At 45.6% G+C, this 22,205-nt stretch overlaps 1 pseudogene; it reads right to left on the bottom strand.

Annotated features, from left to right (window-relative positions):
* Positions 1-9,544: 9,544 nt before the first annotated feature.
* On the bottom strand, positions 9,545-21,333 carry LOC102925072 (kinesin-like protein KIFC1; annotated as a pseudogene).
* Positions 21,334-22,205: the final 872 nt, after the last annotated feature.

Genomic DNA, 22,205 nt, shown 5'->3' with positions numbered 1-22,205 from the left:
CTCTTGGTGATGGAGCAAATATTATCACCTGGCAAAGGCTCTTCCTTAGAGGAATATTATAGAATCCCACCATGAAGTTCCCATGCTTGGCTCCTACCTTCTCAGAGCATATGGTGATATTTTATTTGTCCTAAAATGTGATTTTATTTGTATGTTAATAAATAAAGTTGCCTGGGGATCAGAGGTCATAGCCATTAAGCAGAAGTCTGGCAATGGTAGCACATGCCCTTAATCCAATCACATGGCAGGCAGAGTCTCTGTGTTCAAGGACACAGCCAGCATGGTGACACACACCTTTAATCCAAGTACCATAGAGACCTGGAGGTCTGTATAGACAGGCAGTGATGAGAAAGTCATGCGGTTGGGTTTAGAGCCAATGAGAAGGCAGAACAGAAAGGCAATAAAGATACAGACACACAGGAAGTAGGACTCTCTCAGGGGAAGGACGGAAGTGACAGGAAGGGTAAGAAGGTGGTCTTAGCTCTTGCCTACTGGTCTCTGATCTCTGGGCTTTTAACTCTTCATTTGGTTCTGTGTTTCTTATTTCATAAGACCATTTAGAATTGCATCTACAAGAGCAGGTTAAATTAGTGTCAAAGAACCCCACTGTTTCCTAAGTAGATGCTCACAATGTCCATGTTCAGCCTCTGCTTCCCCTGTCCTCCACTCTAAGCTGGAGTGACTTAATCCAATTCTCTACATCACATAGAATCCACAATTATATAAATAGTTAGCTCTCTAAACAGAGGGCCTATGGATGCAACTGTATCATTTAGAAATTGTTGGACAATTACCTTGTTCTTGAGCCTATGTTGATCCATGACACCTGTGCCTTGAAATTCTGAACATCTCAAGAGAGGAAAACCAACTTGGCTCTTGAGTTTTTCTTTCTGTGGACCCATTTCTTCAAGTTTTCTCTTCTAGGCCAAGATAACCACTGTCCTTTTATTGAGCATTTGTAGTTCTGTTTCTAATGTCTGTTTTCTCTCTTGATGTGTCTGATTAATTTTAACTGGGGGGGGCAGGCATTACAATAGCAATTCTGGATGATAGTATTTCCTCCAGAAAGATTTCTCTTCACCTCCATTAAAGGATAAATTAGGAACAAGTCACTTTAATCCAACCAGAGACAGTTAATTCAAGACTGGGTTTCAGTCTTGACAAGGTTTGACCTACATCTTTATAAAATGGTCTCATGGTTATATGTATATGTATCATGTATGCATTTAAACATTTAACTTAAAAGTCATGATTTAAAAATTAAACCAAGGGGCAATGGTGGTACACACCTTTAATCCCAACACTCAGGAGGCTGAGGCAGGTGGATCTCTGTGAGTCTGAGGACAGTGTGGTCTACAGAGCAAGTTCTAAGACAGCCAGGGCTACAGAGAAACCATGTCTTGGGGAAAAAAGAAAAAAAGAAAAAGGTTGAATCAAGCCACTTTTGTGGGCACATGTCTTTTATCTCAAGTGTTGTGAGACTGAGGCAGGAGGATTAAAAGAAATTCTAAAGCAGTGCTTCTCAACCTTCCTAAGGCTGTGACCCTTTAATACAGTTCCTCATGTTGTGGTCACCCCCAACCATAAAATTATTTTGTTGCTACTTCATAACTGTAATTTTGCTACTGTTATAAATCATAACATAAATATCTGATAGGTAAACTCAAGGGGTTGTGACCCACAGTTTGAGAACCACTGCTCTGAAGTAAGAGAAGGAGGGAGAAGAGAAAGAATCATGAGATGAGGACTTTATAAAGTTACACTTTCTTTTTCTTCTTTTCTTTTCTTTCTTTCTTTCTTTTCTTTTTTTTTCCCTCGAGACAGGGTTTCCCTGTGTAGCTTGTGCCTTTCCTGGAACTCACTCTGTAGACCAGGCTGGCCTTGAACTCACAGAGATCTGCCTGCCTCTGCCTCCCGAGTGCTGGGATTAAAGGCGTGAGCCACCACTGCCTGGCAATAAACTCACACTTTCTAAACATTGCATTAACTATAAAATTAATATGGTTCTTTAGTCTTAAAATTAAATTTTATAGCATGTAAACAAAAACGGGGAGTTTTTTTGTTTGGGTGTTGAGGACTGAATCATTTGTTTCTTTAACTTCTGAGCTATGGCCCTATCTCCCAGTGTATTGATTATATGTGGTGATATATTGTGTACCCTAATAAATCTTGCTTGAGGATCAGAGGACAGAGCCAGCCACTAGATTAGACAGAGTTCAGGCAGTGGTGGCACACACCTTTAATCCCAGTAATGGGAAGCACACATGCCTTTAATCCCAGGAAGCGATGTCTGGGCAGAGAGAAGTATATAAGGCGTGAGGAAACAGGAACTCACTCTCTTTAGGCTGAGGATTTCGTAGAGGTAAGAACTAGTGGCTGACTATTCTGCTTCTCTGATCTTTTAGCTTTCACCCTGATGTCTGCCTCTGGTTTTTTTTTTTTAATTAAAAAATCATCTATGATTTGAACAATTATGGAAGGTAAAATTAATGAATTCTCTAACCTGTAACATGACTTTTTTATTCTGTGAGATGGTTCCCAGGATTCATAGTCTTTGTACTTTAGGAGAACATTTTGGAAGCACCAGGTGTATATCATTTTGCTTTCTTTTCCTTCTATATTGCTCACTTTTCAGAAACTTTAGAACATTACATGACAGAGATTTATAATTAGTCCACACTTTTTTTTTTGTTTGTTTGTTTTTTTGAGTCAAGGCCTCACGTAGCTGAGGCCCATCTTGAACTCCTTATATAGTCAAAGCTGCTCTTGAACACCTGATCTTCCTGCTTCTACTTCCCAAGGGCTGGGTACTAGGTGTGTCCAACGCTCTCAGCAGCCCCACTGTTTTAGGATTTATCAGTTAATCATTGTGCTTTTGTCCATGTATTGCTTTTGGCTTTTTCTACCTATTAAATACACTTCTACATTCATTTTCTTTGCCTGCTTTTGTAAGATGACTAGTTTACTCAGAGCCAGTAACATGATTTATTAATTTCATGTGGCACTTCTTTTTAAAAATATTTTTATGTGCCACCTATTAAATCACCAGGAGATCAACCTAATCTACTACAAGAAGAAGAGAGGTGGTGGGTACAGGACTATCTGAAAGACACGGTATTGCAGTGCTTCTAAGTCTATAAGGCAGCTGAAAATACAACAGAACACTGGCTCACAGGAAATGGTTTTCTCTTTTAAACTTCCTTATGTAATTTTTTCAAAGGCAAGAACCAACACAACATTTATTATGAGTATTTTTAGAAGCATTTATATGAGAGGACAGCATGATAGGAGGGTGATGTAAAAACATTTCTTGTAAAGCAAGAACGTCCTCTCATGTCCTCTGAATGGCAGATGGGACGTGTCAATCTGCCTCATAAAAATGTTTCTGCTATCTTATTTCCTCCAAACTGAATGACTTATTCAGCTTATTTGACTTCGGTGGAGTGGGTATGAGGATGCTTACTTTGACTGGAAGAGAGGAGAGAACTTTAAAATTTGTTTCTTTGATTTGCATGTGGCTTCTGATGACATAGAAATGCTTGGGGGGGTCCTCTGTAGGAGAAAGGAGATTACAAGTGAATGAAACAGCTAAAAAGGCATTGTCTAGAGGCTTATGCCATGGAAAATGTTACTGACAGAATATGATGTAGTGCACGTGTATGCGTGCGCGCACAAACAAGTGTGCTGCTGAGGATTAAACCCAAGATGTCACACGTGCTAGGCCAATGCCCTGCCACTAAACTACATACTCATCCCATCTTTCAATTTTTTAGAAAAGGGATTTCCCGTGTTACCCAGACTGTCTCCATCCTTGTGGGCTCAAGTGACCCTCCTGCCTCCGCATCCCAAGGAGGTGAGACTGCACTACAGTTATGCAGCCGTGAGACCAGCTTTAAATTATGTCTATAGCTGGGCCTGGTGGAGCAGGCTGCAGTCTGTCAGTCAGGAGGACAGGTGGAGGGTTCCAAGTTCAAAGCCGGCCTGGGACACACACACACACACACACACACACACACACACACACACATACACACACACAGAGTGTATGTGTATGACTATGTGCGATTGGAGAGTGTTAAATTTCTTCTCTGAATGTATATCAGATTAAAGTAAAAAAATAAGTTTGAGTTTGACTCTTTAATCTTGGACAGGTACCTTGAATTCTCCAAAACACAATGCATTTTAAATCATCTTGTTCAAAACAAAGTAATTACAAGAATATTTCATAACGAAAGTAACTGGGGTCCTCACATGTCTGCAGCTCGAACCTCTCTCTTCTCTGGACACTTTTCCTCCCCGGGACTGGTTGAGACATCAGCCTCCCTGTTGCCACTTTGGAAAGTTCACTCTGATGGTTTGTGGAGGATGTCATTCTGAGGACCATCACGATGCCGCAGGGAACATTTGCGGAGCTCTCACTGTGTGCCAGGCACCTTGCTAAGGGCTTCTAGGCCTTATCTTACTAAATCCACACGGCCACTCAGTGTGACACCAAAAGATATCTTGGGGGATCTTTTGTGACCACCAAATCTCCACCAGGACCTTAAAATAAACATTCTAAATCAAGAGTAAACCCAGCTTCAAACACAGCTCCTCACATCTCTCTCCAACCACTGCCTCCCCTAAGCCCTCGCTGTATGGAAATCCTGGCACTGGTGCCCGGCATTTATGCCCCACAGCACACAGACCAGGGAAGCGAGGGCCTGGAAGATTACGTAAGTTGCCCAAAGAGTCTTCAGCTAGGAAGAGGCAGGCCAGAGTTGGCCCAGAAAGGACCTTGGAAATGTCATTTACTGGCCTGCATGTGGGAGCATTCTTTTTCTTTCTTCTTTCGTGTGTGTGTGTGTGTGTGTGTGTGTGTGTGTGTGTGTGTGTGTGTGTGTGTGTGCTGTTTCCAAGCCCCAGATGCATCCATATATGTGGAGATTCTCCTACTTCTGCAATCACATCATCACCATGGCTCAGCAAGAAGCGAGCCTCTGCAGTGTGTGAAGGGCCCAGTTTTGTTGAAGGGTTATCTTCACACTCATGTAGAGAATCACTTCAATACAATTTGAGCAAAACGTTGCATACATTGTCAAAGTTTGTAATTGAAGTGAAATCTGCTGTTTGTTGAACACACATATGTTGAGGTTTGCTACGATCCAGGCCCTGTCCTAGGTAATAAAGATACAGTGAGTCACAGGACAGGCATGGTCCCAAGGTCATTCATTGGGCTCGGTTTCCACGGGGAGGGAACAAGTAGTTAAACAAACAAACAAAAAAATCTTAGACGTCTTGCAGAGAGTTAAAACTGGGGGATGGGAAAGCAGGATGGTGCCTGGTGATCTGTTTAGAATAAGCTGGCCAGAGAAGATGGCCTCTGCACTGAGATCTGAAAGGAAGGCTGGGCCAGAGCACGGGTCAGGAAGAGTCTGGTGGAAAACGGGAACCGGAAGGAGAGGGAGTTGGCGAGAGAAAGGAGCCAAGACCGAGTCAGAGGCCTTGGAGGCCATGGCCAGAAGTATGATTTGCTTTCGTTGTTCTAAAATTACGTTTTCATGGTGTGTGTGTGTGTGTGTGTGTGTGTGTGTGTGTGTGCGCGCGCGCGCGCACGCACGCACACTACAACACTCAAGAGGAAGTCAGAGGACCACCTGCGGAAGTGGGTTCTTTACTTCTACCTGTGGGTCCCAGGGAACAAGCTCCAGGGAACAGGCTTGGCCACAAGAGTCTTTACCACTGAGCTCTCTCTCTGGCCCTGTTTTGATACTTTGAAGAAGGGTCTCACTACATAGCCCAGGCTGACGTTAGCTCCCCATCTTCCTGCTTTCAGTGACTTCCTAGGGCTGAGGTTGTAGATGTCTAGTATAGAGGTGTGATTCTATCAGTAGGATCTGAAGAAAAAAATGTGAAGACCACTGACAGGCTTTACAGAGTTGTTACCATTGCGGGGAGATGGCACAATCTATAAAGTGCTTGCATTTCCAGAAAACTTTTCCGAATTTTACCTCTTTCTAGGGGGCCAGCTCTTTTAAAGTTCCAACTGCAAGTTCAGCTGCAAAAATAGAAACCCAGGGCTCTGACGCCTGAGCCATAACTCATGTCAGCTCACATCCTGCGGCTGAGTGCCTCTGTTTTCCACTGTGAAACATGGCTCGGACCAGAGTCTCAAAATAGCGCGCTCCCTCTCCGGAGCATGCCAGCATCTCACTGGTGTTATCTGGTCCTCCCAAGAGGCCAACAAGAATTCTCAGCTCTGGGAGCCTTGGGGGAGCTCCACCTCTGTGCCAGGCCAGACTTAGCCATCAAGGCGTAACGTCAGGGAGCTGCAGGCAATTGGACCCGTGGGACAGCAAATGGGAATGCAGACACATGGAGCCGGCCAACTCCCTGTCTCCACCCAGGGCAGGAGATCCTGGTGTCATATAGAGGAGCATTCTGAGTTGGGGGTAAAAGGTCAAGACTCTGGTTTCTGTGGTTCTGCAAACCCAGCCTGGCTGTCTTCTGCTTTATGCTCACTCTTACTTATAAATTACAGAACGGGTTTAGGGAGGGTCCAGCATTTTCAAGCCTCTGGTGTTTAGTAGCATAACCTAGTAATAGTGACTGTGCACCAGAATCCAACAAACTGGAGACACTATTCACCCTCACACCTCAATCCATGAGACCTTGTACGAGACTCTCAAACATTTGCAGAATGAATCTATTAAATATCTTCAGTTTTGTTCCCCCTGCGGTACAGGACTGACTCCTGAGAGGGTTGTTCAGAAGACAATTAGCGTATTAAAGATATCTAAGTTAGAGCAGCTACATTTTATTTTTCTTCAGGGGAAAAAAAAAAAAGCTCTTACAGTGTTTCTTACTATAATTGGATTTTTACCAATGTCTTGCCAGGGTTATCTGCTCAATAAACAAACATTAAATGGGCACCATAGTAAGGACTGAAGAAACACATTGAATAAGGTATTACCCAGGGTCACGATCTAGAACAGTGGTTCTCAACCTGTGGGTCACGACCCCTTTGGGGGTTGAATGACCCTTTCACAGGGGTCACCTAAGGCCATTGGAAAACATGAATATTTATGTTACAATTCACAACAGTAGCAAAACTGCGGTTATGAAGTAGCAACAAAAATAATTTTTTGGTTGGGGGTCACCTCAGCATGAGGAACTGTATTAAAAGGTTGCAGCATTAGGAAGGTTGAGAGCCACTTATCTAGAAAGATCTATCCATTCAGTTCATTCAACATATGCACCGCTGCCCATGAACTAGGTACTGAGTGTCCAGCGCCTACTCACAGCCATCTCCGCTGTTCTGAACAAGGACACAGACACAAATCCAGGGTTCTCCTGCTCACAACCATCTCCGCTGTCCTGAACAAGGACACAGACATAGATCCAGGGTTCTCCTGCTCACAACCATCTCCGCTGTCCTGAACAAGGACACAGACACAGATCCAGGGTTCTCCTGCTCACAACCATCTCCGCTGTCCTGAACAAGGACACAGACACAGATCCAGGGTTCTCCTGCTCACAACCATCTCCACTGTCCTGAACAAGGACACAGACACAAATCCAGGGTTCTCCTGCTCACAGCCATCTCCGCTGTTCTGAATAAGGACACAGACACAAATCCAGGGGTCTCCTGCTCACAACCATCTCCGCTGTCCTGAATAAGGACACAGACACAAATCCAGGGTTCTCCTGCTGACAACCATCTCCGCTGTCCTGAACAAGGACACAGACACAAATCCAGGGGTCTCCTGCTCACAACCATCTCCGCTGTCCTGAACAAGGACACAGACACAGATCCAGGGTTCTCCTGCTCACAACCATCTCCGCTGTCCTGAACAAGGACACAGACACAAATCCAGGGTTCTCCTGCTTCTACTTTTTACTCTGAAGCAGTTTCACACGAGAGTCATCCTGTAGACCTGTGAAGGATAATGAGGAGGCTGAGCCGCTCCTTGTTAAAACATAACTTCTGTTTTAGAATGGGATGAGAACATCTCACCTTGAGCAGGTGTCCCTTGTGTGGCATGGTCTCTTCCTGCATCTCCAACCTCAGCTCCTGTCATCACCACCTGTCATTTCCGAGGACCAGCCCAGCTCCTTCCCATTAGCATGGTCTAGAACGCCCTCTTCGACACCCTTTGGATAACAGGCTCCTCCTCTGTTCTTCACATATCAGCCTCAAGGCCATATTTTCAGAGCTGTCCCCTGATGACTGCGGTTACTCCCTATTGCAGTATCTGCTGCTTTCATAATCTGTGTTTACCATCTAATTTCTTTGCTCACTGACGTTTGCCTCTCCCTCAAACATGAGAACACAGTTTTTATTTTATAAGAAAATAGAGGGCAGCTGGGCGGTGGTGGCACACACCTTTAATCCCAGCACTCAGTAGGCAAAGCCAGGCAGATCTCTGTAAGCCTGGTGGTGGTGGTGGTAGTGGTGGTGGTGGTGGTGGTGGTGCACGCCTTTAATCCCAGCACTCGGGAGGCAGAGGCAGGCGGATCTCTGCGAGTTCAAGGCCAGCCTGATCTACGGAGTGAGATCCAGGACAGGCACCAAAACTACACAGAGAAACCCTGTCTCAAAAAACTACAAGAAAGGAAGGAAGGAAGGAAGGAAGGAAGGAAGGAAGGAAGGAAGGAAGGAAGGAAGAAAGAAAGAAAGAAAGAAAGAAAGAAAGAAAGAAAGAAAGAAAGAAAGAAAGAAAGAAAGAAAGAAAGAAAGAAAACAGAGGGCTAGCTGTGCACAGTGATGCACACCTTGAATCCTAGCACTCTGGAGGCAGAGGCAGGAAGATCCCTGACTTCGAGGCCAGCCTGGTCTACAAAGCCAGTTCTGGGAAAGCCAGGGCTACATAGAGAAACCTTGTCTTGATAAACAAACAAACAAAAAACCCCAAAAGAAAAACAAAAACCAACCCAAGAAAACAGAGGGACTGGAGAGCTGGCTGAGTGGCGAACAGCACTCTCTGTTATAAAATCATTTGATAGGAGGAACCCTTGAATCCGAGTAAGGGGTGAGGGCTTAGTGCATGCCTGTTAAGAATTAGCAGTTACTTGTGCTATATGTTTGGAGCTGGGGGTCAAACACAAAGCCTTGTGTGTGCTAAGCAATTGCTCTTCCATGAAGCTACCTCACCAAACAGTTGGTTAATTTCTTTAAAAAGATTTTTTTGACATGCCATCTAATTAAAAGATGTTTGCCAGCGTGTGGCCCCGTGCTGGGTAGGTCAGAGATTGTAGCAGAGCGCCATGCCACAGCAGTTAAAACTCAGTCGGATGGGGTCCCAACGGGAGCTGCTTATTCAGATCTCGAATTTAGAACAAGTTTCCGGGCATTGATGCTGATGATGTGCATTCAGATGCCAGTAACACCTCTCTGGCCTCAGTTTCCCCACCTGAGATGAGAATCATAATAGGATCTTCATGGGGGTTGGGGGGCGGGTTTAAGAGGTTTCGATGAGGCCTCCTCTCTGGTTTTTTTTTTTAAACAAAATTTCTTTATTTGATAATTAGGTACATAATGTTGTCCACCCAATAAAAGCATTTCTCAACCCCTACCACCACCGAGAACATATACACCAACACACACACAGAGACACATGCACACTCGCCTGCACAGGAATCAGGCTCTGGCTCCATCTTCATTTCTTATTAGCCTGAGCAGTACCAATAACACACTGGTTCACCTTGGAAGCAAAGCGTAGTGAATTGAGAGACTCGGAGACATTCTCTTCCAGAGGGGAAATGTTCACAAACATGAGCATCTTGGCACTGCCGCCCAGAAAGTTCCGCAGCAGGTAGGTAAGCTTGCTTGCTGTTCCGGTAAGGCACGTGGGACTCCTTATTGCTTAGGGCCACTATGACCAGTCCCAATGTAGATAGACTGCTGTTGATGGCCTGCGTTTCCCAAAGACGGTCACGCTTCCAGGGGCCCAGGGTTAAGCCAGGGTCTAGCCGCTCACTCCCAGCCAGGTCCACAAGGTTGAGGGGAGCATCACACTGCAAGCCCCGAACAGCATGCTCTCCAGAAATCTGCAGCTGGAACACACTGTGACTGCGTGATGATCTCTCATTCTGGGCAGTACGGGCCACGGCCTGATTCTGGCGAGCCAGCTGGAGCAGAGCCTCTACCTCCTTCTCCCATGAACCGGGACGTAGCTTGCATTGGTGACAGTAAGCTCAGCACTCCCTGGACCTGCCCCACGAATCTCACACTTGCTCCCTTGCCCCTTCCGGGTCCCAGTGGCGAGCAGGTCTCGGACGGTCTCATTGTAGATTTCTACGTAACTTGCCACAAAACGGTATGTCCAGCCCTGGCCATTCATCTCCTGGGCCACAGAGAAGAGATGCCGCAGTGACCAAGGGATCAGCCTCTCCAACCGGGGGGGTCTCCCCCAGGCCCGCCCTCCATAGTGAAGGTCTTGCCGCTGCCTGTCTGTCCATAGGCAAAGATACACACGGGGTAGCCATCCAGGGCTGGCTGGACAAGCATGGCGATCTCCTCAAAGACTTGGTCCTGTTTGCTTCCTGGTGGGAATACCCGATCAAAGGAGAAATCGTGGCGGGTAGTGGGTGCTGGTGCCCCAGTCGGGGTAGAACGCCGCCGATCATCAGACCGTGAGAGGCTAAGGTGGGTCAGGGGATCAGATGGTCCAGCGGGGCCATGGGGAAACAGGAGGAAGCCAGGGGGTGGAGTGGGGGGTGGAGTGGGTTCCCCTGCAAGGACAGGGCGCACCCAGCAGAACACCCGGATGTTGTGTGGATTGCTGTTTTGCAGTAAAAAAGTAATTAAAATGAATTCACAGTAGTACTACCTTATAAAACATGCTGGGATTTTATGTAATTGGAAGTTTTCCTGTGTCCCGGCTGGTCAGCAGTCAGGACAAATCTCTCCAACGTGTCCCTCAAGTAAGCATACAGAAGCTTATATTAATTATAACTGCTTGGCTATTAGCTCAGGCTTATTACTGACTAGCTCCTACACTTAAATTAACCCATAATTCCTATCTATGTTTAGCCATGTGGCTTGGTATCTTTTCTCAGTTCTGCCTTCACATCTTGCTTCCTCTGTGTCTGGCTGGTGACTCCCGACTCTGCTCTTCCTCTTCCCAGCATTCCTTTAGTCTGCTCACCCCACCTATACTGGCCAATCGGCCAATCAGTATTTTATTAAACAAGTGTACAAAAGCATTATCCCACAGCAATTTTAGGACTATTTTATACTATACTGTGCAATTTGGTAACTGCTATGTGCTTTTTTTTTTTTTTTTTTTTTTTTGGTTTTTCGAGACAGGGTTTCTCTTGTGTAGCTTTGCGCCTTTCCTGGAACTCACTTGGTAGCCCAGGCTGGCCTCGAACTCACAGAGATCCGCCTGCCTCTGCCTCCCGAGTGCTGGGATTAAAGGCGTGCGCCACCACCGCCCGGCTGCTTTTTTTTTTTTTTAATTTCCATACCAACCACAGTTTCCCCTCCCTCCTCTCCTCCTGTTCCTCTTCCCACTTCCTTTCTATCCCAAGATCCATTCCTCAGAAAATGTAAGGCCTCCCATGGGAGTCAACAAAGCATGGCCTGTCAAGTGGAGGAGTACCAAGCTCCTCCCCCCTGCATCAAGGCTGGCTGAGGCATCCCCATAAGATGTAGGTTCCAAAAAGCCAGCTCAGGCGCCAGGGACAGATCCTGGTCCCACTGCTAGGGGCCTCACAAACAGACCAGGCTACACAACTGTCGCTCACATGCAGAGGGCCTAGGTCAGTCCCATTTGCTAAGTACTTTTAAACACTATGGCTCTTGAGCATTTTAAATACTTACAGCTCTTGGTCATTTAAAATTTGCTACCTATTATTCTGCCTCAAACAGATAAACAAGGCTCCCACACATAAAGAACCATTTTATGAGCCGGGCGTTGGTGGCGCACGCCTTTAATCCCAGCACTCGGGAGGCAGAGCCAGGCGGATCTCTGTGAGTTCGAGGCCAGCCTGGGCTACCAAGTGAGCTCCAGGAAAGGCGCAAAGCTACACAGAGAAACCCTGTCTCGAAAAACCAAAAAAAAAAAAAAAAAAAAAAAAAGAACCATTTTATACTAACAAATTTTAATGTTTTTGAAAGTTTGATGTGCTGTGGGTGTTTGCCTGCTTGGGTATCTATGCACCAGGAGCATGTTGTGCTCACCAAGGCTGGGAGGAAGGTGCTGGGTTCCTCTGGAGCTGGAGTTAGAAGCAATTGTCAGCCTCCTGACATGAAACCAAACTCTGGTCCTCTGCAAGATCAGCAAGCATTCTTAACTCCTGAACCGGCTCTCCAACCCCCAAACAAAAAATTGATTATTACTTGTAGCTAGAGTTTTCCTGCCTTGCCCACAGTCAGGACAAATCTTTGTCACCCGCCAGTCCCACAGCCGCTCAGACCCAACCAAGTAAACACAGAGACTTATATTGCTTACAAACTGTATGGCCGTGGCAGGCTTCTTGCTAACTGTTCCCCCCCCCCCCCCAGACAGGGTTTCCCTATGTAGCTTTGCGCCTTTCCTGGAACTCACTTGGTAGCCCAGGCTGGCCTCGAACTCACAGAGATCCGCCTGCCTCTGCCTCCCGAGTGCTGGGATTAAAGGCGTGCACCACCACCGCCCGGCTGCTAACTGTTCTTATAGCTTAAATTAATCCATTTCCATAAGTTTATACCTTGCCACGTGGCTGGTGGCTTACCGGCATCTTCACATGCTGCTGGTCATGGCGGTGGCTGGCAGTGTCTCTCTGCCTCAGCCTTCCGCTTCTCAGAGTTCTCCTCTCTCCTTGTCCCACCTACTTCCTGCCTGGCCACTGGCCAATCAGTGTTTTATTTATTGACCAATCAGAGCAATTTGACATATAGACCATTCCACAGCAATTACTCTTTTTATTGACAATAGTTTTTTCATATAGTATATTCTGAGTATGGTTCCCCCTACACAACAACTCCCAGATCTTTCCAACCTCCTCACCCAGCCAAATCCAAACACAAACCTCTCTCCCTCTCTGGGAAACAGTCACTAAAATAAACAAATAAATACATTAAATAAGATAAAATAAAAACAATCCAGAATAGGACAAAACAGGGGTGGGGGAAAGCCAAAGAAAAAGCCCAAGAAACATAAACAGACACAGAGACACACACATAGAAAACACATATAAATAAAATCAGAAACCATAATAATAAATAAAAGACCTGTAAAGTTTAAAAATACTCCCAGACAAAGCATTATGACACATAAAAACCTCCAATACTACCACTGAGTTCAGCAAATTAAAAAAAAAAATTTAATGTAATTGTCACAGTACTTTTCTGGGGCCATGTGAATGAAGTTCTGTCTGCCCTAGGTAGCAAATCAATGACACCAAAGAAATAATGCTATCCAGTTCCAGCCAGTGAACCAATGGGCATATTAGGTTCATAGGAGCATGAGTGACAGCTTACTCAAAGGAGCATGGGTGATGAGAAACGGTCCCACCACTGAAAAGTCCCGCCCTATTCTGGACAATGACCCAATGGAAGCTGTGTCGTGGGGTCCTACCTTCAGTTACCCTCCACACCCTATATCCAGCGTTCTCACCCCAACCAAGACCACATGCAACCAGGGGATAGGGCGGGGTGGTAGATGGAATCCCAGGTGTGGCTCCGATGACCCGCCCCCTTTTATCTACTAGGAGTGTTAACAGTGTCACCATCATTATGGCAGACCTAGATATCACTGCACTATTTATTTTATTGTCATGAGTTATCCTTGTCATGTTACACCTGGAGGGAAAAGTTACACTATCACAGTAACAAATACAAAAAAATATTAGTGACATATTTTATTTATTTTATATCATGCTTTTAAAATCTGGATTAAAATATAACACATGTCCATCTTGACTGGGCACAGTTGAAGTGTTCAACATCATCACAGATTAGTGGATGGACAGTACAGGTATGATCTCTGCATCCAGAAGCCCTAAGAGAAATTACATCATGTCTCTGTGCTTCAGGTTTCATGACCATGAACTAGATCAACCTCCTTTAGAGCTGTGATGGGATTAAGCGGGTATGGAGATCGTTGCCTGCCACTGGGTTGATGCTCAGTGTTAGCTCTGACTATCAACACTGTAAGTATAATGCCATCTTTATAATGAGCAAAGCAGCCTTTCAGTTAGGCCCTAATTGGGACTTCTACACAACGACCACACATCTTAGCACATTCATTTTCCACTCCAGCTTTCCTGCCGCCCTTCAAGCTTACTAGGAAGAGCTGGGGGTTTGAGCCTTGCTCTTGCAAAGCTGGGTAACCTGTATGTAACCCAACAGACTTCTTTACACTAGTCGGTCTGCAAATAGAGTCTTCTAGAATTTTCCAAGCAAGCAGTATCATATTTTTATTAGGTTATAAAATTAGGTTCACAGCTATTAATTTTCCCAGCTTGCTTTTTGGTGATCTCTGAAGAGATCGAAATCTTACTTCATTAGGGTAAGAAAATAGCATCTGTCCTTAAACAGTGGCTCTCAGCCCACAAACCTACATTCGCATCCCAGGGTCTAGTTGATGGTCCAGACTATGTAAGTTCTTCCCTGGGGCAACTTGTGCTACAGTTTTTGAACAAACAGTGCTGTAACTCATTGTGTGAGTCCATTTAAAGCATGCCTCTTGGGGGCTGGAGAGATGGCTCAGGGTGAAGATCACTCACTGGCTGCTCTTCCAGGGGACCCGAGTTTAATTCCAAGTCCCCACGTGGTGGCTCATACCTGTAACTCCAGTTCCAGGGCCTTCGGCACTCCCTCTTCCTCCACAGGCACCAGGCATGCACATGGCACACAGATGTACATGCAGGCAAAACACCCATACATATAAAATAAAATGATGACTTAAAAACATAAAAAAAAAATGTATCTTGGAAATTCCCAGATCTCTAATTATTTCATGTATATGTGTAATTCCTAACTCATTAAATTATATGTTTGGGCTGGACAGTTCTGCGGGCAAAGTGCTTATGTAGCATAAGGACTCAAGTGCCCATCACTAGCACCCTCATAAAAGACACGAATCTATAACTTCAGGGCCAGGGAGTGGAGCTAAGTGAACCCAGGGGCTTGAGGCCAGCCAGCCTATCTGAACTGGTGAATGACTCTCATGAAAGTGCTCACCAATTTTCCTTTTTCCTCTCGCCTTTTATCTCTCCCTCTTTTTAATGTGCCATAACTTGAAATTGTCAAGGAAACGAAGCCAGAGTTTAAAGGGGACAGAAGGAATTCTCCCCCCTCATTTCCCTCCAGGGTTTTTAAAACTATATTTTCTAGAAGAGTCCTTTAAAATTGTCATTTCACAATAATTTTTAAGTTTCTATGTAAAGGAAATAAATGTGTAAGCCTGTCTTCATCGGGGGGGGGGGGGGGATGCTGAAAATTGTCACAGACTTTAATAAGTGACAGGCGCTGTTGTCAACAAATTGTAATAGACTGGAAAACTGCCCCTTGATGGCAGAGTCACCCTCAAAGGAACCGTAGAGATCAGTAATTCAGTAATTGTGCCTGCTGATGTAAAGATGAATTGTTCCAAAACCAGCTCATTGGGTTGGAGAGAAAGCTCAGCTTTTAAAACCAGTTCATAAAACACGTGTCTTTGGCTGGGTGTGTGACTTAAGTCCCAGAACTCCAGAGGCAGAGGCAGGCAGACTTCTGTGGTCTACACAGCAAGTGCCAGGCTAGCCTGGTCTACAAAGCAAGAGTACCAGGCTAGCCAGAGATACATAGTGACATGCTGTCTAAAAGGACACAAAACATAACACAGCATATACATTTTTTTTAAAGCACATAAAATAAATTAAAAGCCTTTAGAAGTGGGAAGACCCATTTCGGTCTCTTAAGATAGACTAATGAGGGGCTGGAGAGATGTTCAGCAGTGCAGAGCACTTACTTACTGCTCGTGTAGAGGACCCGATTTGGTTCCCAGAGCCCACATCAGACAGCTCACAATCAACTGCAACTCCAGCTCCAAGGGGTCCAACAGCCACCTCGGGCCTCCATGTGTGTCCTTACACATGGAACATACACACAGAAAATAAATCTTTTAAAAACAATCCACTGGTAAACAAACAGGCCAAGGCCCCACCCTTATTGAAAGGGAGTAAATGACAAGGGACAGAAACAGGGAGTGTTTTACAAGGCACCGTGTCATGGATAGGGAAAAGGACGACACTGAGAATCAGACAGGCCACACTGTTGAGGATGGCCAGGAAAAGGCTCACTGAGGGACAGCTGAGAAACGATCTGAGGAAAGCACAGGCTTTGGTTCAAGCAGAATATCATCAGGAATTTACCTGTTCCTGTCTGGCTTCTGCTGTTCCCTGTGATGCTTCTCAGGCAGGCTCTCCCATGGAGGAAGGTGTGCTCAGGTATTCCTTCCTACTGTTCCCACATAAATAACCAGCCCTCCTGGGACCTGAAAGGACCTTAGCCATTCACTTTGATTTTTGATGTTTTTCCTGACTCTGTATACACTGACTATAGGTGTCTCTGCAACCACTACCCTTTATCCCTGTGGTTTGAAATGAGAACTTTATTTTAAAAGTTTGTTTTATTTTTTAACTATGTATATATGTAAATATCTGCGTGCATGCATGTGAGTGTGAGTGCAGGTGACTTTGGGGGCCAAAAGAAGGTGCTGGAGTCCTCAGCCCTAGAGTTACAGTTATGAGGTGCCTGATGTGGGTGCTGGGAACCAAAGTCAGGTCCTCTGCAAGAGCAGTGTGCGCTCTTAAGTAGTGAACCATCTCTCCAGCTCAGAAGGTGGGAAATAAAAAATAATAATGGTTGGAGCAGACTTACTAGACTGGCTTTTCAGACCAGAGGCCACATAGTCCTACAATGGCTGATCTGCAAGCTGGAGAATGAGAGAAACTGGTAAATAACTGGGTCTGGGAAAGGGGAACCAGTGATGTAGCCTCAGACTGAGGTTGAAGGCCTGTAAGCTCCCTGGATAGTTGCCAGTGGGAGTCTGAGTTCAAAGGCTGAAGATGCCGGAGTCAAATGTCCACCAGGAATGGCAGTAGCAATAAAAAGCACCTGCCCAAGAAGAGTGGGGGTTCCAGTCCCGTAGGTCTCCTTCTGTGAAATGGGAAGCTAAAGACCTGGTTGTTACTCCTAAACCCCTCTGGTTACTACCTCCCTTAATTATCCTGACAGCTTGATTTCTAGCCTATTGAAGGTGCGATGAGGAATTGTGATGCACAGACTTCTCGTTTTCTGAGACAGAATCTTACAATGTAGCCCAGGCTGGTCTAGAATTTGTGATCCTCCTGCCTCAGCCTTCTGAGTGCTAGGATAATAGGTGAATGTCATTATGCCTAACTCACAATTTTTTTTTTTTTTTTGGTTTTTCGAGACAGGGTTTTTCTGTGTAGCTTTGTGCCATTCCTGGATCTCGCTCTATAGACCAGGCTGGCCTCGAACTCACAAAGATCTGCCTGCCTCTGCCTCCTGCTGACTCACAAATTTTAAAAGCAGCATAGGTGGACTCAATTCAGCAAATGAGTTTAAAAGAAGGCAGATTTGTAGTTTAAAATGAAAAGTTATAGCTATTGCCTCAATGTGAGACCAAGAGGGTCAACACTAGACTGTTACTTACCCCATACTTTTTGGAAGAGAGGACTGAATGACACTTAACCCAGCCTTGGAATGGCCGGCTCTAGTGGAAAGAGATCTTTGTCAATAATGCCAGACAGAAACTTCCATTATTTTACCCGGTCATGAACTCCCCAGACTGGCTGGATGTGTAAGTTTACTTTTGAAAAATGCATTTATGTCCTGGGCTGAGAGAATAGTTCAGTAGCTGCTCGCCTAACATGCATGAGGACTTGCATCTGGTCCCTAGTACCTCAAATAATGATCACAGTAGTAACAACACAGCTACTTTTTATTCTAACACCATATTGCTTTTTGCATTCACAATCTTTTCAGTTTGTTGAAAATATTTTTTCAAGTCCCCTGTGTTGGATCCTACCAGACAGAATTCTGAAAAAAAAAAAAAGTCTCTACGATAACTGTTGTGGTTCCTTCTCAAGGCGGAATGACCCTATGTCATTCTGTGCCAGTCTGCCTCACCCCTCAAGATGGTGACCCTAGGTCTTCCTTCAGAAAGCCATTGTAGGGAATAAATGAATGCAAGTAAAATAACCATAATAGCCTCTGTATATAATAACTATTCAAAGTCTGTCAGTGATTATCACTGGATTGAGGGCCACATACCTGTAATCCTAGCAAATGGGGGGAGGTGGAAGAGATTTGTAAGACCAGGCCTGGGTAGTCGTGGCTCACGCTTTTAATCCCAGCACTTGGGAGGCAGAAGCAGGGTGATCTCTGTGAGTCTGAGGCCAGGCTGGTCTATAGAGTGAGTTCTAGGACAGTCCAGGTTGGGACTATCTCTTAAAAACCTAGAATGGGACTGATACATTGCTTTGCACCCGAGCTAAGTCTCTTTCCAGCATGCCATTTGAAGGAGGTTCACGGGCACAGAGTTCATCTCTGCCATGCGTTAAGACCTAAACGTTTGCCCAGCGGGCAGCACACCAAAGGCTGCTCTGAGTATTTGTTCGCTTTGATGCTTGTTTCAAGGTAGGATAAATTAAAAAGCACAACAGGTCCCAGGCCAGCCTGGGCTACATAATGAGATCTTGTCTCAAAGCAAACAAACAATGTTAATTGTCTTTATTGTTTACCCACCGGAGACTCATGAAATCTTAAACTATGTGATTTCTCTAGAATACAGAGTTAACAGTCCTTGAGCGTCTCACCACTCACCAATCAAACCTTTCAAGGATCCCGTAAGCACCCAGCATTTGATATCCGTGACCGCAATACCAAGAGGACAAACTGAAAAGTCGGTTGAGTCGTCATGATGAGCAAAGGATCTGGCTGAGATAGCAAATCACATGGACAGAAATGGCCCTACTCTGATTTTGTTGTTGTTGTTGTTGTTGTTTCGGTTTTAAGACAAGGTTTCTCTGTGTATCCCCTGGCTGTCTGAACTTACTCTGTAGATGAGGCTACCCATGAACTCAGAGATATGACTGTCTCTGCCTCCTGAGTGCTGGGATTAAAGGCCTGCCCCACCACTGCCTAGGTCTGCTTTTTAGTCAAAGAACATTTTGTCATGTTTTGCCCAGAGATAGCCCAACCTTGTGACACCTCTGGTTCCCTGTCCCTCACCTAGAATGGGACTGATACATGGCCAAAGCACCAGAGCTAAGTCTCTTTCCAGCATGCCATTTGAAGGAGGTTCACGGGCACAGAGTTCATCTCTGACATGCCTTAATACCTAAACGTTTGCCCAGCGGGCAGCACACCAAAGGCAGCTCTGAGTATTTGTTCCCTTTGATGCTCGTTTCAAGGTAGGATTTTACAAATCCGTTTGCTGCAAGCTTAATCATGGAGGCAGACTCCTGGGCTTCGGGAAGGCAAGCCAATTCACAAATTCCCTTTTACCCCTTCCGAATCAGTTCTGTATTCCTGCCTCAGGTTCCTGACTCCAGGTCTAATCCTTTCTTGTGACTGCTCTAAGTCAACAGTGACCAGAGGCGGCTCAGACCAAACTGAAATTAATTTTGAAGTAAGGGATTATCCCAGCTGAATATGAGGCGGCCTCGGCCCGTTCCCTTCAGCAGCTGGTGCTGCTTCTCAGTACGTATATAAAAAAGTTTTCTGCAGAAATGTCAACCCTACCAATCCGGGGGTGGGACAGAAGGTAGACTTAACCAATCGGGAAGATATTTTTCGTGTCATCTCAAAGTCAGTGACAGATGCCGGACAGCTGCAGCTTGTCCCGGCCCTCCCGATGGGATTGCTCTATGACTCAGAGGTCTGTTTATGCCAGAGAATGCCTGCCAGTGCGACCCAATCCCAGCGATGTCCCGGGAGAAAACAATTTGGAGGAAAGAGTAGGAAAGGAAAGTCCTTGGGCAGACAGAGTCAGAGTCAGACCCATATCTGAGTGTAACTGTCAACAAGGTGGGAATCAGACTAGGGAGTCAGGCCCGAACCACCATCCTGAGCAATCAGTTAATACACCTACTCATTCAACCACTAGTTACCATCAATCATGTGCTAGTTATGCTAGTCTGGATTGCTTGAGAAATACAGATTAATTATCAAGATTATTTGTGGGGCCCGTGGAAAGGGAAAATGCAGGCACCCCTTCAAAATGATTAAGAATGTCAAGACAGATTAGAGGAATGTAGCCCTGTGAGATAGACCCTGCCTCGCTGCCTCTGTGTCAGTGAAGACGGTTTTGCTCTTGACCTCGGGTGGGAAGCGGTCTTGTTCTCCGAGAGCCGGGTTTCTGGGGGGAAATTCACAGACTGTACCCACTAATTCGGTACCATGACTGTGACAAGGGCAGTTGGAGAAGCCAGGCATGGCGCTGTGAATGCCTGCGGGTGACGAAGGGGAGCGGGGTTGGTCAAGGAGACTAGAAAGATTGCACTGGGTGAGAGGTGCTTAGGGCGAAGCGGGAGAATAGGGGTGAAGACGGCCAATGTGGGAAGTGCACGTGGAAAGCACTCTATCATGTCAAAGCCGATGGTCAGAGACGAGCCTGCCAAGCAGAGAGAGAAAATGGCTACTGCTATCGTGTATCTGTTGGGTTTCTCCTGTGGGGAGTGGGAGGCTCCTGAAACTCTCCAGAATGCTACTCAACTCACCCGCTTCCCCAGGCTTTATAAAAGTGCTGGCAGAGAGGAAGTCAGACACTTCTGCTGTGAATTTGTGCAAAGAGCTTGAGTGGCAGCTATCAGGAATCCTCACCCACACTGGGGCGGGGTTTTCAGGGATACAGCTGCCTGTCACCCATGTTCTTTTGAGGAACCCCTGATGCACGCTTCTCTAAGTAACGTCAAGAAATGCACTGTTCACAGAGTTAAATTTGTGTAGGGTCGTTTCTTTGGGTTGGGGACTGTGCCCTATGTTCACATTCTCCCCAGGAAAGGCAACACACATGTCTGTATGGGGAAACCAGGAGTGAGCTGGGGCATGGAGCCCAGTGAGGGTAGTGTTAGGGGAAATCACCAAAGATCCATGGGCTGGCCCTAACGAGTGTGCCCACACAGATGACTACACCCCCAAATATCCAGTGACATGCCTGGCATGTGGGCCACCTCCGTCTCTTCCTAAGAATTGTTTCTGCCCGGAACTTAGCTCATCTTTTCCCAAACAGATGATCCAGCTCTCGGTCTCACAACTTCTTTCTGAGAGGGATGGTAGGGTACAGAGAATGTCAGCCCTAAATTCTCCTCGAGGAATGAGCCACCTTGATGAACAGATGTGTGAATACACATCGTGGGAAAGCTGCCTAGGTCTAACTACCAGGCTGCCCATCTCCACCACACACACACACACACACACACACACACACACACACACACACACACACACGAGAGGAAGGGGGAGAAGAAGAAGGAGAGAGAGAGATGCTGAGATGCTCACTGCACACCCATTCTATCTGCTGTTTCCGTTCCAAGATATAGCAAGTCTTTCATGGCCTTCACAATGCCCTTCTCTCTGCCTGGAACAGTGTACTCCATTCTCATCAGCAAGTGTGGCCTTTCTACTTTTTTCTCTTCCTCCCCCCTTCCTCACTCTCTCTTTCTTTGACTCTTACTCTTTCATCATATCTCACTTTAACATTCCCTTAAAGAATTCCCCCCACAAACCAAAGTAGATGATTCGTTTTTTATCCAAAATATTATTGGATAAATTTTATCCATTTTTATCCAAACTATTATCCAAAAATATCTTATGCAAATAAACAATGAATACAGAATGTCATCATTCTTATAGCCCATTTTTTTCCTTGACACGTTTACCCAACATCTACATATCACCAACAACCAAAATATAAAAGATAGGAAGAAAGAAAAAGAAGGGAGGGAGGGAGGAGCGGAGGAAGAAGTCAGGCAGGCAGGAACGTTATCTTTCTTCTCTTTAGATGGGATGAAGTAAGACTCTCATCTCCCAACTCCCTTCCACTTGGTCTGTCCCTCAAGGGGCAAGAGAAAGTCCCTAGATGGACAGTCACTGTCTTAGGGTTTCTATTGCTGTGAAGAGACACCATGACCACAACAACTCTTATAAAGGAAAACATTTAATTGGGGTGGCTTAGAGTTTCAGAGGTTCAGTCCATTATCATCATGGCGGGACATGGCAGTGT

The sequence above is a fragment of the Peromyscus maniculatus genome, chromosome 18 (genome assembly GCF_049852395.1).
Source record: "Peromyscus maniculatus bairdii isolate BWxNUB_F1_BW_parent chromosome 18, HU_Pman_BW_mat_3.1, whole genome shotgun sequence".
In the NCBI taxonomy this organism is placed as follows: domain Eukaryota; kingdom Metazoa; phylum Chordata; class Mammalia; order Rodentia; family Cricetidae; genus Peromyscus; species Peromyscus maniculatus.
Note: the sequence above shows the minus strand (reverse complement) of the source record. Positions and strands in the feature narration are given on the sequence as shown.